The sequence below is a fragment of the Hyaena hyaena genome, unplaced genomic scaffold (genome assembly GCF_003009895.1).
Source record: "Hyaena hyaena isolate Hyena2069 unplaced genomic scaffold, ASM300989v1 scaffold_394, whole genome shotgun sequence".
In the NCBI taxonomy this organism is placed as follows: Eukaryota; Metazoa; Chordata; class Mammalia; order Carnivora; family Hyaenidae; genus Hyaena; species Hyaena hyaena.
The window spans coordinates 1,214,397-1,232,806 of record NW_024081026.1 but is presented as its reverse complement, the minus strand read 5'-3'; the positions used below and the strand labels follow the sequence as shown (position 1 = coordinate 1,232,806).

The following is an 18,410-nucleotide window of genomic DNA, read 5'->3' as shown; positions in this document are numbered from 1 at the left end:
TGCCACAAATGTTTTTATTTTTAAAAATAAATGATGAGTAAATGGACATTTTATACTCCTTCTATGAACTTCCCTCCAGCCCAAATCTTTCCCTTAGCCCCATTCCCACTTGTGGGCATTAAGGTGTATGGATTAGGAACAGGTAAGGGGAAATGATGGTAGAAATTCAAAATGGGAGGAACACTGAGGATCAGATAATGATCAAGAATGAAGCAATGTCAGGAATGAGGTGCTTGTCAGAACTGGTAGTAGGTCAGGAGGAAAGAACGGTCAAGAGGCCTCTAAAGTCAATAAAAGTGTCACACTGAGATGGAGCAGAAGTCACAAGTGGTATGAGGGGTGGGAAATTGTTATAAACATAAAATACAGTGAGGGGTGGGAAATTGTTATAAACATAAAATACAGTGAGTACATTTTGGCTCACCTGTATGAAAAGAGTTGCATGAGAATACAGTGCACTTAGGATTCAGAATCACTCATTTTAGCTCTTCCACAGGCAGTGTCTGACTCATAAATGTCTACACATTTCACTCCAGGGCTTGTTTGAGCCTCAGTTTCCCCACATAAAATACAGGTGATTATGTCTACCCTTCATCCGTCCCCACCGTTTGCTCTCCCTGCAGGGGACATGCTAAGGATGAACCAGCAGCTCGTAAACCGCTTCCAGCCACTTGGCGAAGGGTGCCTCTATAAACAGTGGTTATTAGTGTATATGAGTGCTCTGTGAGTCAAGGATGTTGGAGTTGGGCAAGTGTAGTCACCTCTGCCTGATGATTCACGCAAACACAGTGATGCCTCTAGCTGGAATGTATAGTGTTTGAGATGACTTTGTTCTTTCCACCGCAGAGAACTTCATCTTTACCCAAATGCTAAACCCTGAGGAGTTTGCACACGGGCACTAGGGGAATAGCTGTGACAAGAAGTGAAAGGAATCTGCCCTTCCTGCCCACCATCTACAGTTATAGTACAAAGAACTACAGCAGCATATCTGTGCCCAATCATCCACTCCTCTTTGCCGCCAAAGAAACTCTTCCCAATTCTTCCACCATTTGTCAAACTTGCCCAAGTGCACCAGAGGCAGTTCAAGTAATTGAAGGTGGAGGGAAGAGAATACTGCATTCTGTGTCGACCTTTTGCATCACAAGGTGAAGCCTCACTGATTTGATCCTGGAATGTTGTTCAGAATTGGTGCAAGGAGGTGGCAGGGGCTAGGGCCTCAGCTTCTAGATGTCTGACCTGAAGTCGCCATGGCTGGACAGGGACCCTCCGCTGAGCCCTCAGAACGGAGGCGGAAGGACACGCTGCAGCTTGCCTGTCCTAGCCCTACAACCAAGTGCATACCATCACCAACCCTATTCTAAGAGCGAAGGCGCCATCACCTTTGTTCCTGCCACTTTCTTTGTTATATCTCACCATGTCCCTGCCTTCAGATTTCTTATGGATTCCTTTCTCAGGCATCATGTTTTGATTCCCTCCTCACATTTATTTCCAATTGCCAAGAACAACTCTGTTCCGGCAGGAAGATATTATTTGGCTTACAGGAGAGCAGGCAGTGGCTTCTCTCCACTAGCATTCTTTGAATTTACATGGGAATTTATTCTGGGAACTGCTCAGCGTCTCCCTCAAGTCTCTCCCTCACCATCAAATGTTTCCATCACAGAGTAGCTTTGCTTACATTGTTTTTAACTGGGTAATGATAAGAGCTTTTCTTTTGAAGCCTGGGTGTAGGGCTCAGAGCACCTCCCCACACTATTACTCCCCAAGGACCTTGGCTGAGCCCACACTGAATATTACAGTGGGTATTGTTACCGTTGTTACAGACCCGAGCATTGTCCCCAGTGTTTGCTTGTGTGATAAACCTCCAGTCCTCTTCCAGAATTGTTAGTTTTTCCACCCTTGGGCATTGAGTTCACCCTTTAGGGTGGCCCACCCTGAAGGACTGACAAGCATTCCCTGATTTAGCTGGACAGATTGGGTCCAACTGACATGTGCTTCTCTGTTGACATCACAGGGGCTTTAATAACACATGCTAAGCACAGTGGCTGGTGTTCTCACTGGTCCCGAGCCACGTTTGGGGGAAGTTACATTGCTCCAACCACCATTTTGTACAGTGATTCAGGAATTTGTTGTTTGACACAAAGGTAAAATGAAGAGATAGGAGGGTGGTACCTGTACCACCCAGGCAGCAAGCAGTCCTGCTTGGCCCATCCCCAGAGGATGTTCTGAGAAGTCCTTGAGAATGTCCTGGTCTTGGACTTGGTCTGCCTGGACCTATTGCAAACAATAGGTCTAGTTTCCTCTAGACAAAAGGACATTCAGCCCTCCCAGAGCAGAATACCACACTTGGGGGTGAGGGAAAGACCCCTTTGAGAGATCGATCAGAAAGATCACTGTCTCAGGGCCCAAAACCAGTGTAATAGGCCAAGGCTGAGCAATGAGCATCCCTTCCATTTGAAGGTGCTTCCAGATACATGAGTGGACTCCTCTGAGTCTGCCTACAACTCTTGGAGGTGAATTGGACAGGTGGTATTACTCCAATTTTACCAATGGGGAAACTAAGTTCTATTAGTTCCCCCTAAGACAGTGGCCCAGCTCATTCCTCCCAGGAGCACCTCGTATGTGGGGGCTTTCAACACAGCCAGGTTCCTGTTGAGAGTGCATTTCTTTGTTGGGCACTGCTCCTTTTCAGCCACTGGACACGAAGACTGAGACTCTGGTAGTCATAAATTTTAGAGTTTTTCAGGTTGGAAGAATCTCTTCTCCTACATACCCAGGAGGGCCCCTGCATCAGGACTGCAGGCGTAAGAAATAGAGAACTGAGCTCACTGTCCTTATTTTGTTTTAAGTTTATCCACTTATTTTGAGAGAGAGAGAAGAAGAAGAAGAAGCAGGGGAGGAGCAGAGAGAGAAGGCGAGAGAGGATCCCAAGCAGGCTCTGTGCTGTCAGTGCAGACTCAATGTAGGGCTTGATTCCACCAACTGCATGATCATGGCCTTAGCAGAAACCAGGAGTCAGACACTCAACCTGCTGATCCACGCAGGCTCCCCACCCCTCAATGTCTTTAATAATGGTGCCAAGTTGAAGTAAGCCTTGAGTTTCCCTAATTCTATCTTGTCTTGCTGACCATGTGGACTTCTAGGCAGATGCGGGGTCAGCTACTCCTTACTAGCTTTTAGGCCTGGTGAGTAGTGCCGTAAATGCTCACTTTCATTGAGCATTCCTGGATTGACTTGCTCCATAAATTCCTCTTCAGGCAGCAGCAGGAGAATCTCTGGAGCACAGGAAGGTAGAGCCAGAACTCCCTGGAATGGGAGCAGCTTCTTGGATGCCACTTCCCCATCAGTTCTCCTGGGTTTCAGCAGACAGCACATTGGACTTGCAACCGAGCAGACACATGAAAGCAAACGTGCGCTTCTAACATTTCATAACCTGCCTCCCACAAAACAGAAGGCACTCTTCCCCTCGCATTATTCTCTGCCTTGTTCTTGACATTTTTAATGTGCTGAGTCTACAGCCGACTTTACATTCCCGACACCTCCCACTTGAACTGGCTCCTGGTCCCTCCAGGCCTGAGGATCCTGGTCACGTGCTCCACCCCACAGAACACTCGGCTCTCTTTCGAGCCAGGCTACACTCCTCACCTTGACATATAGGCCCTGCTGTTTCTTTTCCTCTTCTGCTCCAATAAATCAGGCTCAGTCAAAATTCACTGTTCTCGGGCAGGGTTTGGAGAAACCACTGCTGGGAGAAGGGGTTTTTTTGTGTCTGCTGGGTGAAAGCAAGTATTGCCTTTCTTTATTTAAAAATTTTAAAGTTTATTTATTTATTTTGAGAGAGGACAGCACAAGTGGGGGAGGGACAGAGAGAGAGAGGAAGAGAGAGAAAATCTCAAGCAGGCTCCGCACTGTCAATGCATAGCCTGACACAGGGCTTGAACTCACAAAACCTCAAGATCATGACCTGAGCTGAAACCAAGAGCCAGATGCTTACCCGACTGAGCCATCCAGATGCATGGCAAGCATTGCCTTTCTGCTCCTGTTCCCTGCCTTTGCAACAGTGTGAAACCCTAAGGAGAAAGCCTAGGCTCCGTTTCCCTTGTCTGCACAGAGCTGAGTGTGTCTTTGAAGTTCTTCAGCTTAAACAGGAAAATGCCATACTGTCCCTTTCCTGGGTCCTTCTTTGTTTATGGCCCAGGATGAGCGGCTGGTCCGGCTCATTCCCCTCAGGGCATCTGGCATGGAATGGAGTCATCCTGAGGGACACAGAACTCTGACCAGTTCTGTCCCTCCCTTCCCCTTATTTCACATTCTGTGGTTTGGGTGTAATCCAGTTTGGGAATGAAGGTAAGTGTCAGATGCTAAGCAACAGCTACAGGTACCTATGAAAGGGATGATAAAGTCATCTGGAAGAGAGAAAGGGGAAAGGAAAAGTAAGATAGCACATAGGAGAGGGAAAGAAGGGAAAGGAAGTAAAAGAGTACAAAGTGATAGTAATGCGGCAAAGTGGCTGAGTGCCACCTGCAATGCTTTGAGTGGCACAAATGCCATCTGTCACCCATCCCTGTTTCAAAATGGCATCAGGAACTAGCAAGCACATATACTTGCTCCAGAGAGGACGCACAGCTCAGATTTTAGAACCATGTTGCCTCCCAATGTCCCCTGCAGTTGGAACAAGCAAAACCCTAATTATCTGACCATGCGTGGTCTTGATCAAAGGATTCTAAAATGCTTTGTAAAAAACATAAATCATGTGTGTAAATATAAGATGGTAATTTTTTGCTCCTACTCACCCTAAAACCTGAACACACACTATTAGCACAACCCTTTAAGATGCTGGTTTAGAAAAGTTTTAAGGGAAGAGACTATGAAAGTTGGATTGAGCATATTGCCCGGCACACAGTAGGTGTTCAATAAGCATCTGAAATTGTATTAGTGAACAAATGAATAAGAGAAATATAATAAACAATAAACATACTTGAATATTTAACATTACTTACATTTTAAAATACTTCATGGCTTTTGTTCTGGGCCCCATGGATACAAAGATGAGCGAGCTTTCCACACATGTAGTCACTAGGCGACCTGTGATCACATGCATACACACTAGTGCCCATGCAAGGAAAACAGGGACAAGGCACAGTGATAGAAGTGGTGAAACCCTGTCCAGGAGCTGTGTAGGTCTCGCCAGGCCCTGGAAGACAGAACAGAAGGACAATGAAGATATGAAACAGCTCATTGTGTCAGAGAGCTGCAAAGCCTGGTATGGCTGCTGCAAATGGAAAGGGTGTGTGTGTGTGTAGGAGTGTGGGGGTATAGGGAAAGTAGGGGCCTTGGTGCGAGAAAACACAGACAAGACAGAGAGATTTGAATGGTCACCATAGGGCTCAGAGTGTCCCTTATGTGACCAAACACTGGCAAGAGTAGGTTTCACTTACTTAAATCCTACTGGGGAGCTGAAACTTTATGTATAAACTATTGCTTGGTCTTTGGGGAGTGTGTGGGTGTCTCCATGTCTCCTTAGAGCCTCCAAGCTGATGGGAGAGGAGAATAATCTCTGATGCTTATGTGGTTTCTGGTCTGTATCTCTCTCTGCGGTGAGCTACCTCAGCACAAAGTCTCCCTGGTATCTGAGCAGACTGAGCACAATAGAGCTTTACTGAACATACGCGTGTGTAGATGCATATATGGATGTATAGATTCAGGTAAGGATGGGTAGATGGACAGATGGATAGGTGGACAGGTGGATGTCCAGATGCTCCACCACTCTCTCCTAAGGGGGCAAAAGCCATCATTACCCCTGTACTTGTTTATCATTAGCCTTCCAGTCTCCCACAGGCACAGAGCCCAGAAGAAATCAATCTGAAATGAAAGGAGAAAAAGCTGGAGCCTCCAAAGAACTCATAAAGGAGCCTGGCCAGGGATTATCAGAAATGTGGCCAGTACAGACTCTGAGGCCCGGGAGGAGAAAGGGCTAGAAGGCTGTGCAGACCCTTGGGCTCTTGTGTGCCCAACAGTGCTGGCAGAATGGGCCCAGTCCTGGAACATCATGAACATGTCTGCTACAGAATGACTTGGGGGCCAAAAGATTTGATAAAGCCCGAATCAGAGCTGATAAAAGGCAATTATGTTCCCACACCCTGGGCTTCTGCCACCCTGCGTCTCCCTGGGGATGTACTTGTGGCATTCAGATTTTCTCTCACAAAGGCCTGGAGAGAGAAAAACAGCCACTCAACAACTAATAAATTATCCACCATGTCACTGCTTCTGCTGGCCTCATTCTGACACTTCTCTCCATCTGAATGTAGACAATAATTATCTTCTAATTGCTTAGATAATTCTGTTCATGGAGCTACAGCAATGACAAAAAGCTCTCGTTTGTTATTGCTTGTTCTGAGTGTTGATTCAAGCCAAATTATGCCTTGGTTATACACATGATTCTCTTCTGAAGAGCAGAGCACCCACCCCCCACCCCCCACCCCTACTAAGCAAAGTCTTTGGAGTCTGGGAGGGGTGTCACAGCATATTTCTTGCCTCTGTCTTGGCTCAAGGGCTGTACCTGACTTCTGGGAGGTCACTAACCAGCATTTCCCTGAACAAGGAACCAAAGTCGGGTCCATGTGTAGTTGAGGGCAGCTCTCAAATACAAAATAAGTTCAGGAAGGCAGTAAGTGTATCCAAGTCCCCAGCCCTCTAACAGTGGATATTCCTGGAGTTCTGAACCAGCCTTTGAACCTGCATGCCATTATCTCTTTTTTCCAGAGCACAGCACTGAATGACAGAAAAATATCACAAATTGTTGATTTAAATAGTATTCACTGTTTCATGCTGGATGCAATACAATCTTTGAGAAGACTGTATTATTTCCTGCAATATGAGTATAGATTATGCATTAAGGCACCATGAATATACGGAATATATGGAAATATGAGGGAGCAGTGCAAGTCAGATGCAGCAATGAGTGTGGGTTTTCAGAGCAAGAGTCAAATGGAGAATGCTTGAGAATTTCTCTCAAGCATTTGAGTGTGAGCTGAAGGTCAGGGGGTCAGGCTTGGAGATCTTAGCTGCTGGACTGATTACTTGGTTCATTTGTCCCACTCTATTTATTGAGGACCTATTAAGTGACAAGAACCAAATGAGGCAAAGAGTTTTCAAAAAGAATAAAGCATTGCCTGTGGCTTTGAGAAGCTCATATGCTAATGAGAACTGAAGTATGAATGTACTGTATAAATAATGAGAGTACAGAGTACAACAGCACACAGAAAGGAGGAGTTAATGGAAAGCACTGAGGAAAGACAGATGGACTCAACCTGAGGAGGTGGAACCCCCATTTGAACTGGGCCTGGAAAGGTTGGTGAGCTTCTGAAAGCTTTGCTGAGGGCATTTCAGGCTTGGAAGCTGAAAGAATGAGTCATTAAAAGAATGTGAAAACATACCATGTGACCAAAGAGTATGTGGAGGGAGGCATAGAGTGGGAATGTGGCTGGAAAGAGGTTGGGCTAGTTCTGGAAGGTTCTGAGTATCTTGTGATGAATGTGGGCTTCTACTTCAAAGGCTCTAAGTGGGGAGAGGGCATTAAGAGATTCACTTTGGCCAGTGTGGAGGAGAATCCATGGAAAGGGGGAAGGCAGGAAGCAAAGACAAGTAGGAAAGTGGCAGAATTCGTGCAGCAGAAGCTTCCAGAGACCTATGAGATGGAGGCTACTCCACCCTCATGTTTCTTTCTTTGTCTTTTCAGAGCTTTTGGGGTACTGTTACACAGAGATGTTTTCTTTTCTTTTTTTTTTAATTAAAAATTTTTTAAATGTTTATTAATATCTGAGAGAGAGAGAGAGAGAGAGCGCGCAAGTGAGGGAGGGGCAGAGAGAGAGGAAGACACAGAATCCGAAGCAGGCTCCAGGCTCCCAACAGGGGACTTGAACTCGTGAACTGCAACATCATGACCTGAGCCAAGGTTAGACACTTAACTAACTGAGCCACTCAGGCACCCCCGACAGAGATGTTTTCTTATTTGATTCTCTGCAACTACTTATTCTGGAAACCTGCTCCCACATTTTTCTTGGGCCTCAAGATCTACCTTCTATTTTCACAATGTCAGGGTGTATGCTATTTTTCATCCTTGGCCAGGGATGGGAGACCTCAGGGTGCACATTCAGATTAATGGAAGTTTCACATCATAGGTTGGACTCAACTTGAAGTCCCTCTCCTATGATCCACATAATTGTGCTTTATCTTTTCAAGTTGATAATTCCTCACTTGAAGCTGAAGTTATCTGTATAAGGACATGGAATTCTCCTTAGTTTCTCTATCAAGGGTGTTATTAATCCAGGGATCAAGTCCCAGCTGGCCTTCGAACACTAATTTAATGGACATCTGATGTTTACCTTTCACATCATTATTTTGGGTTGTGTTCAAAAGAGTCTGAATATTGTTCAATAGCCAAAGGAAGGTTCACACCATGAGGAAGCCTCAGGTCAGGTGTTCATAGCAATAAGCAGCCCCTACCTGGTGCTGAACTCAGCCAACCTTGAGCTAATGGTGAACGTCTATCCCTCTCCAAAGTATTGCTCATTTGCTTGGAGGACCTCTGATCACTCATACTTCATACACATCCTCATACTTCATACACACAAACACCTGTCTGGGAAAATTGTCATGTTGTTCCGAACAATTTCTGTGAAAGGTGATAACAACGAAAAAGCTCTCCAGGAGGCCTTGAAAAAAGTGCTGCTCTGGACCTCAACCTTTCCTTATTTTCTACACCAAGGGTGTTAATAATTCAGGGGTTAATAACAAGTCTACCTATGATCACAGATTTATTGGATGCCTGCTGTTTACATATCACATATTCCAGGTTGTGTTCAAGAAAGACTAGACTGAGACTCAGCAAAAGCCCCTGTAATTCCTCCCACTGCCAGCAATGCTTGTCTATCTTACAACAGCCCATGTGCTATTGTGAAAAATAATCTCTTTAAATGCTTGCAAAGCCTGATGCAGATCAGTAATCTTCTCCCTATCAATGGCCAGAGAAACAAGGGAAGGGCTAGTCTCTGAAATGCTTTTCAGATATAAATCTCCAACTGAGGAGAACCTCTCCCTCAGAGACGGTACACTGATTTGCCTCAAAACAAACAAACCTACATTTCTCTGAGTCTGTTTTCTACTTCCCAAAGATAACATAAACATATTCTGGAGAATAAAACAAAACGAAACTATATTGATGCAGCATGTCCCGTGTATGTGAGTGTCTATTAAGCACCATATAGGCACTGTAGGGTCACACATACACACAAAACAAGACTTGTCCTCTGACCTCACAGAGCTTACATTGTACTTGGGAACACACAGACCTGGATGAAACCTTTATAGGTCCTGACATGAAAAGATACGGTCCCTCCCACCTTTATACCGATCAAAATTTTAAAGATCCCAGCAAAGTGTAAAACACAGAACTGCATGCATGTAAAAATTCTAGATTTTCTGATTGCAAAATTCTGGATAAGCTGGTTGAATCAAAGCTGAACTTTTCTCATGTTTTTTTTGTGCCCCTGCTTTATTGATTAAAGTACGTGCTTCATCTGCCTACTAGTAATCCAGATGGGGGCCTTAACTACACATACCACAAGATGCAAGACTGATCATACCAGACAATATCATAAAGAAAAAAGGACATGATGGATCCTTATGTCACTCAGAGTTCTCAAGAGAAACAGAACTAGTAGATTATACATATATGCTATATGTAGTGTATTTATAGTACACATATATGTATATGTATATATACACACACATATGCATATGTATAGAAAGACAGAGAGTAGATTTTGTATATATGTGTGTATATATATATACACACATTTTCATATACATATGTATATGTATTTATGGAGAGAGACAGAGACAAAGAGAAAGGAAGATTTATTTCAAGGAATTGGCTTAAGGGATTCTAAGGGTAACTGGCAAGTCTGAAATCTGTAAGGCAAGTCAGCAGCAAATTGGAAACTCTCAGGCAGGGGCTGATGCTGCAGTCCACAGATGGAATTTTTTTCTTCCTCAGGGAAAACTTAGCTTTGCTCTAAAGGCCTTTCAACTCATTAGACAAAGCCCAGATTATCAAAGATAATCATTACTTAAAATCAATTTAGGTTGATGGTAATCACATCTACACAATACTTCCCCAGCAACACCTAGATTAGTGTTCAACAAAATGCAATAAATGACTATACCCTGGCCAAGTGGAAACATGACTTTGACCAGAAGAGTTCCCCATAAAGGATGTGGCCATAAGCAGAGTGGATGATCAGAAAGTATCCCAGGCTGTGAGAGCCAGAAGGGGATTTGGAGACCCCAAGCACAATCCTTCCACACACAGGGAAAGGGCCTGTGGTGCCTGGTTTGTACAAAATCTTGAAAATTGATGTTCCCAACCCAGAAGTACGTTTTATGTGAGGAATTCAAGGGGATTGCTACAGAGGCCTGGTGTCTAGATTCTTTGTTGATCAAGGCCTGATGGAGCAGAAGGTACACAACAGGTGTCCAAACAATATTTTTAAATGGGCCACACGGGTATTAGATCTGAGCCTGAGGCTTAGTTCTGCCCTTTGAGAATAGGATCCAAGACTATCAGTTCACTGATAACTCCTTAGGGCCTAGCTGCTCGAAAGCACTGGTGGAACTCATGAATTGAATGAATCCATGGAATTTAGGCCAGGTGGATATGCAATATCCTGATTCTATCCATAGGAATGTAGATCCAGAAAGGAAATCTTTTAAGTGTGAAATATGGTATTTTCTGAGTTTCCTCATCAGTCCAATGGAAATGGTAGTATATTACCTATTTAAGAGCTGTATTCTAAGGACTATATGGGCAGATAGATAGATAGACCAATAGAGATATAGCATTTAGCACAGCACTTGAAGTACAGTGGATGCTCAATAAATGGTAGTGGTTACTATCATCAACATTATTTCACACTACCAATTTTAGTACATGCTGTTGGCGCCACACCTAGACTACTTTTACTGGCCACTGTGCCCATCCCCCAGCTCCAGGAATTGAGTACTAACAGCTCACAGCTGCCCGCTTCTCCAGAGAATTGCCCTCCATTACAACAAAAGTTGTGTTCACCAGGCAGTTATGGTTCCCTCCTCCCAAGGGACAGCTCACAGCCAGTGACTGACATATAGGAGAAACAAAGAGTTATCTTCCTTGCCTTAAGATGGCACCAACCCTAAAACTCACGGTAAATCAAAATGCAGGTGGGGTCACATCCTGGCATTTCCCCTGCGCTTTTCTGCTCTTTCACTCCCTTTCTTCTGAGAGCATGTCCTCAGTAAATCACTTAGACAAGACTCCTTGTCTCAAGCTCTGCTCCTAGTGTATCCAACTTAAGACACAAACAGTTACTTGGAGAGCACTCTTCTTTCTTGCTGAAGCAATAATGAGCCATTTTGCTCACTGTGATTCTGTTACTCAGATCCTTGGGTAAGTTATGTGATATTACAGCCAGAGAGTGAAATAGCTTTGCCTCTGCAGCTGGTACCTGTTTTATCCATGTCAGACCTCCCCAGCCAGAGAGGCCGAGTCCTGTTTCTCTTACATTTTGCCTAGTTCTTCTGGCCAAGTCTACCCAATTAGCCTGGCTTGCTCTTTAAACCAAATAATGACACTTTTGACCACCAAACTTGAATTTCAGGGAAAACATTCATTCATCTCCATCCATCCATCCATCCATCCATCCATCCATCCATCCATCCATCGATCCATCCATCCATCCAACCATCCATCTATCCATCCGCCCAATGGTTATGGAGTATTGTTCAAGTAGCCAGGTACTGTGCTAGATGCTGGATGTGGCTACAAGCATTGGTTGGATGTAGTACTTGCCCTCCAGGAACTCATTCTGGAGGGAGAAATGGACAAGCAAATATGCAATTATAAATGAAATTTATGATCCATGCTCTAATATGAGGCTAGGAGAACACAGAGAAGCTCCTAAATCAGGCTGGAGGTTCCAAGCCGCTTGGTTTTTCACTGTGGTTGACCTAACAAATAAATGGAATGGATATCCCCTAAAAACACTGTACACCAGAGTGCTTACTTCAAAGAATAAGTTGTTACAATGTAGAAAGATGTGTAGTTTTACGCACAAAGAATGGTTGCCTAGTGATAGGAAGAATAACAAGATATAAATGCAAAGGAGGCTGCCTGCTGTGTTATTACTGCTGTAGCTTTGCTCCCACTCAAATACTCACTTCCTGGGGGCCCAAAGAAAGGGAAGTTGAATTATGGTTTCTGCCTGGGGAGTGGCTAGATCAGTGATAATCAAAACTGAGTTTTCCCACTGGCTTTCCACCAACGTCATGGCTGATGGCCCACAGACATAGTCAGGATGCAGGGGTCTCGCACGACTGCTCTATTGTTGCTTATTCCTCCCGTACCATTCATCAATCTACTCCTGTAAGACATGTGGGGGTTATAGCATAACTATGAGGGTAGGGATGGTAACTGTTCTATGTTGATATTAGTGTGGCTGGTGCTAATGCAAAAATAATTACTACTCTGTGCCTTTATGGCCATTTTCATTGCCCTCTGGTGGCTATGCAGTTATTTGCCTATTGATGGTAATGACATAATGCATGGCAGCTAATATTGCTTCAGCTATACAACTGGGGGGAGTCAGAAAGGAGGAGACGTTTGGGAGAGGCTGGGACTTGATAAATAATTTCTTTTTCTTGAGATTTATTTATTTATTTTATTTTTTTATCTTTGCAGAGACTTTTCTTTGGCCGTAAGAATATAAAGTCCTAAGAATACCAGCAATTTGGTGATCAAGAACCTCAAGGTCTTATGCACATATCACCTCTTTTGGTGCTGAAGTCTGAAAAATAAGTAAGGCATGGTCCTGGTCACTCTGAATGCCTCTTATCACTCAGTTTCTTGAGTTGTAAGCCTTGCAGTTGGTCTAGATTCCTCTCTCTCTCTCCTATTCTCCCGTGTAGTCTCCTCATTGGCAATAGAATAAAATAAAAACTTTCTGAGATGCTTCAAGATCTAATTTCTACCCACCCTTCTAACTCTAACTTCACCTCTCTTCCCATTCCCTTGTCATTCCCAATGACTCATTGTTCTTTCCTGGCTACATCATGCTCTTTTCTCATATGCTGCTTTTACTCTCTGGAATGGCCTCATCCTTCAGATCTCAGATAGTTCATCTGAGAGCCATCCCTGATTCTCCCAGGCAAACATGACCATATTGCTCCTATGCACTGCGTGTTTTACCTAAAGCAAAGAAACAACCACACTGTATTATAATGGTATGTTGGTTCACCTGTTTCCCCATAAAGCCATAAACTTCTAGAGGTTCATGAGGTTTCTCTCTCTTTAATTTCCAGTGCCCAGCAAAGTGTCAGGCACATAGCAATGATTTAGTACGTGCTGGAATAAATGAATAAAGTGGGTTTCCTTCTCATGTGCTACGTTCTTCTGAGTTAAAATGACGGATAAATCAATTATACTTTATAAGGATCATACGAGATGGTTTTATCAACACACAGTCACAGTCACATAATCCCTTCTGTTAGAAGGCCAGCTTCCCTTTCTTCATGGTCCTCACATATGCTGTTTCCTCTGCTTAGAACACTCTTACTTCCTCTCCATTTATTCTAGCTTAAATGTGTATTCCTTAAAGACACTCTGATTGAGCACCTTTCTAATTGTTATCAGACTAGGCTCTGTACCCTGTTATAGATTCCCATGGCATCTGTATGTTGTTTTCCATTTTATTAACACAAATTATAATTAGAAAATATTTGTTTAATTATTTGTTTAATAACTGCTTTATCTACAAAACATTTAACTCCTTGAATGCAGGGGCTATATTTATCCTATTCACCACTATGTTCCCGGGCCTGGCATATTGCCTAGCCTGTAGACAGTATACAGTAAATATTCCAAATAAGGAACTGAAAATGTCCCTAAGGCAAGACATACTTCTGATATCTACTTATATGCACACATTAAAAGGTTACACAACTACTCTTTTCAGAGATAAGCTGAAGTGCATGTTTTCTTACAGAAGATTTCAAGGAACACATGGAAACTTCATGAATTTGGACTAAGGGGAATAGGGGAGAAGAAACTTTCCTTTAAATATGTGGTAAATTTCAACTTCAAGCTTATTCTTCCATATGAGTTTAACTCAACATCTACTGAGCACCTACTATGTGCTAGGCACTGTCCTAGACTCAACACAGGGTCTACGAACATGAATACGACAAGACACCTGGCTTAAAGGCCTTTGAGAAATGTCTTTTTGTAGATTTAATAAATTCATATTCACTGTTAACACAAATTGTTTCTTTAAATCATGTGGTTATCTCTGCCCTTTTCTGTGTGGAATGTTCTTTCCTGTCTTGACCATTTGGTTAATTATAATTCTTCTCTCTTATATCAAAACCTTTTAATAAGATCATACCCTCATTCCCTCCTTCATTCCCTCCTCTCTTTCCCTCATAACTCCTTCTCTGTGCTGCTCTCCTGTTCTCCCAGGGCCCCTTCCCATAACACTGTCCATTCCATCCTCACACCTTTACTCCTATTCTGTGTGGTCTCCAGGACAGGGACCATCATTTTATTCTGTCTCTAGCACAGTGACTGAGACATAGGAGAAGCTCAATGATTTTTACTATTGTTACAGTGAATGAGTAAATGAATAAAACTAGTGTTTTTAATGAGATATCCTGCAAGACTATTTTTAATGCATTGTTTACAATTAGGAATACTCACTCTACAGAGATCTAGACCCCCAAAGTTCCTCAGTCTTTTTCCTTCAATCAACTAAGCTAAGCATCCCCTAGTGTATTTGAGATTCTGGAAGATTTAGCCACATAAAGTTACCATTGTTGTGCATCAAAAATGATTGAGGGACCGCCTAGGTGGCTCAGTCGGTTAAGCATCTGACTTCAACTCAGGTCATGATTGCGCGGTTCGTGAGTTTGAGTCCTGCACTGAGCTCTGTGCTAACAGCTCAGAGCCTAGAGCCTGCTTCAGATTCTGTGTCTCCCTCTCTCTCTGCCCCTCCTCTCCTCTCAAAAATAAATAAACATAAAAAAAAAAACAATTAAGTATCAGCACTTCACATGTGTTAACCTAGTACTTAGAAAATCCACTTGCTAAAGAAAAGAAAAAAAAGAAAATCCACTTGCTAATGGTGGTGCCATGGTGAACATCAGTGTCTATATTTAAATGTTCTACCTTCCTAATGAAAGAACTGTTTTCCTTATTTCTGCCTGCGTCTCCCTGGCTTATGCCTTCCAAGCTATTCAGAAGGGTCTGCTAGCCCACTGCTTCTTACAGTTTCTCTTTCTAAGATCATAAATGCTCGGAATGCTGTGCAGAAATAATATTTTTTAGGATCACTTATGAATAGCTAATTAGTAAAAGCCCAGCACAAAGTACATGTCCACAAAATCAAGTAGATGTACAACAAAAGCCCAGGAAAAAGTAAATGTATGTTCTTTGAATGAATACTCAGCAACACAGTAGACATTACTCATATCATGAAGAAAATCACCAGTTGGTAGGGATGGAGGAGCTTGGAGGATGGTGGTTCGGTGAAGCCCTTCATTTCTGGAATAGGAGCCATACTGTTTGACTCCTTGTCCCTGGGCTTTTAACTCCACTGCCCTGCTCCTGTCCCATGTGTCCAACAGCCACAGGCCTGAGCTGTCCTCTGAGCTATCTAATCCACAGTCTCATAAGACTTTATTGCTCATGCCACCCTTTACTCCACTTTCCAAGCAGATGGTGTCATTAGCTCACAGCCTCTTGCCTCATCGGTCTGTGCTGTAATTACACTGCTAAAATCTCATAACCAGTATTTCTCTACCAGGATTGCCCTACATTTCCCTCTTTAACAGAGACTGAATTTTCTCTGGTCACTCAGAATATCATCTCAGGATGTTGACAGCGCACTTGAGACCCAACCCCCAGCGCCACCCCTACATGTCTGATGTTGTCTATATAACCTGTCTGCTATTTCCCAGCCCCAGAGACGGGTGACTTTTGCCCCCAGCAAAGATCTGGACAGAAAAGGGGATGAGAATACAGGACCCTCTAAGGATCTTCCTTTTGCTACCGGTCAGGTTCAAACGTCATCTAACATTGTCCAAAATGTAGCCTCCACTCAGCTCCCTCTTCTCGCTCCATATTTCCTGGGTTTACCAGGAAAGGTGGAGGAAAAGAAGCCAGGAGAGAGGGATAGAGCCCGAGACCTTAGGTATTTTTATGGGGCAAGAGTCAAAAGACTGTTCTGGATAAACAGAAGCTGTGTATGGAAGGGTATTGTATAGTTCAAGGCTACCACAGCTATAGAGGCCAATGTCACTTTAGGACGAACTCTGACCTGGATCCCAGGGAGAACTGTTTGCAGCTCTCCCCTGTTGGTATTATTCACTTTTGTCCTCTCGACAATCCCTGCTCCTACCTCACAGGATTTAACCTTCAGTTTGAGTCTTTGGTGTCCTCCCAGCTACCAGGTCCCAGCTCCCTCGCAACCTTTTTCCTTGTTCTGTGATACCTGCTGAATGAGGCACACAGGGTCTGCAGTCACTGCAGTAAACCTTATGATCGTGAGGTAATTGGATAATATTATCACCTTCTCAGAAAGTCTTCAAAATTATCATGAAGATGTGAGGCATTCCTCGCCTGGCAGGTATCTGTGTGGTCAGATAAGAGGACGGCTACATTCCATTCCAATCGTGTCTTTCAGCCATTCTTCCATAGTGGGCACTTCCCCGGAGACACTGAGAGATGCGACAGTCCGAAGCATTCAGCTAAAATGGAATTCCAAACATAGCACCTGCATGTGAGTTTCTAATAATCAGACCATATATAGTCTGTCCGCAGTCAAGGGCTTAGTTAGGTGCCTCTCTCCATTTTGGTTTTTCTTCCTCTGGCCCTTTAGGATATTTAAAAAAGTCAGAGGCATCTTGTAGATGGTGACAAAAGTATTTATTCTCAAAGACAGCTCTTGTCACAACCCCATTTTGTCATGCATAGTGTAAAGCACAAATATTAGCATGTGTGGCTTTATGGGCCAGACTGGTTGGCTATAAATCTCAGCTCTGACAACTTTCAGCTTTTTAAAGATGAATGTTATTTAACCTCTCTCTGTGCCTCAGTTTGCCCTCTGTAAAGTGAGAGTTTTAACAGGATGTAATTCACAGGTCATTGTGAAGAGGAAACATACAGGGTTTAGAACAGTGCCTGGCAAAGACAAAAAATTAATTCTAATTAAATAGTGGTAAAAACAATGTTTGGCATTTGCCTCAGAGTAGTGTGTTTTCCTTTGGTGTCTCTCCCATGTGAGAAACGAACCCCTTGAATATATCCCTGAACCCTCTGAGTTCTCTGGACCTCTGGAACTGGTTTAGCACAAAAAAAGTCTCAGACTGGAAGTCGGAAGACCTGGGAATTTTTGAGGCTTAGACACATACTGTTCACGAACAACCTACCACAGGCCAGTCCTTGCACCAGATTCTTCTCCTGCTCTTTTCTGTATTCTCCACACCAGCTTCACAAGGTGGCTATTAGTTTCCCCATTTCGCAGAGGAGGAAATAAGTTCTGAACAGTTAACCACTGAGCAGACGTTACTTAGGAGAAAACACGGGTCTGGGACCATTATTAAAATCCCAGCACGTGGTTTTGTGGAGAGTCACTCAAGCTCTGTGACCCTTACTTTTCTTGCCTGTAAAGCTGCCGTGTCCGTCTCACGGGTGAGAATCCAAAGGGAGAGTTTTCACACCAGTCGGCTGCAGGCGGCGAAAAGTTTGCAGGGGTCGGGACCACTACCGCAAGTTCAGAGAAGCACCTGGAAGGGCGAGCCAGGACGCACCAACGCGGGGAGGAGACTTGGGATCCCGCCTTCCTGCGACCCTGGGGGCGGGCGTTTGGCTGAGTGGCAGGAGCGTAGGCCAATAAGGCTGCGGAGGCGGGGCCTCAGAAGAGGGCTACGTGGCCAGACTCGCTGTCGCAGTTTCCCGCCCTGCCCAGTGTTTGCTGAGCGCACATTTGTGGGGCCTTATCACGTAGGCTGGCGCTCATCTCATGCTCCAAGGCCTAGTGTGAGGAGACAAGCAGAAACTCGTTAGCAGGGACAGCAGGATGCTGGCGAAGACCCGAAGTGTTGCAAATGGCCTCAGCTGGCCCAGGGACTCTGGAATCCGGGTGTCCGGGCAATTGGTGGTTGTGATAGACAGCCAGGGGACCCACGCCTTCTGAGTCCACTATCATTCCTGTCGCTGGGGCCCAGAGCTGCGGAAGGCTGGCGAAGGAGCAGGGACGATTTTCCTACTGGAAATACATGTGCAGTCATTCTAGAAGGAGAAATCCAAGAAACAGTGGGATTTG

The 18,410-nt window shown here is 44.1% G+C and overlaps 1 long non-coding RNA gene across 1 annotated transcript; it reads right to left on the bottom strand.

Annotated features, from left to right (window-relative positions):
- Positions 1–5,003: 5,003 nt before the first annotated feature.
- LOC120244812 lies at positions 5,004–17,970 on the bottom strand. Its single transcript, XR_005531649.1, has 3 exons — positions 17,515–17,970; positions 16,656–16,833; positions 5,004–5,191 (listed from the first exon to the last, which is right to left on the bottom strand). It is a non-coding gene; the product is annotated as an uncharacterized LOC120244812 (long non-coding RNA).
- Between the last annotated feature and the right edge of the window lie 440 nt (positions 17,971–18,410).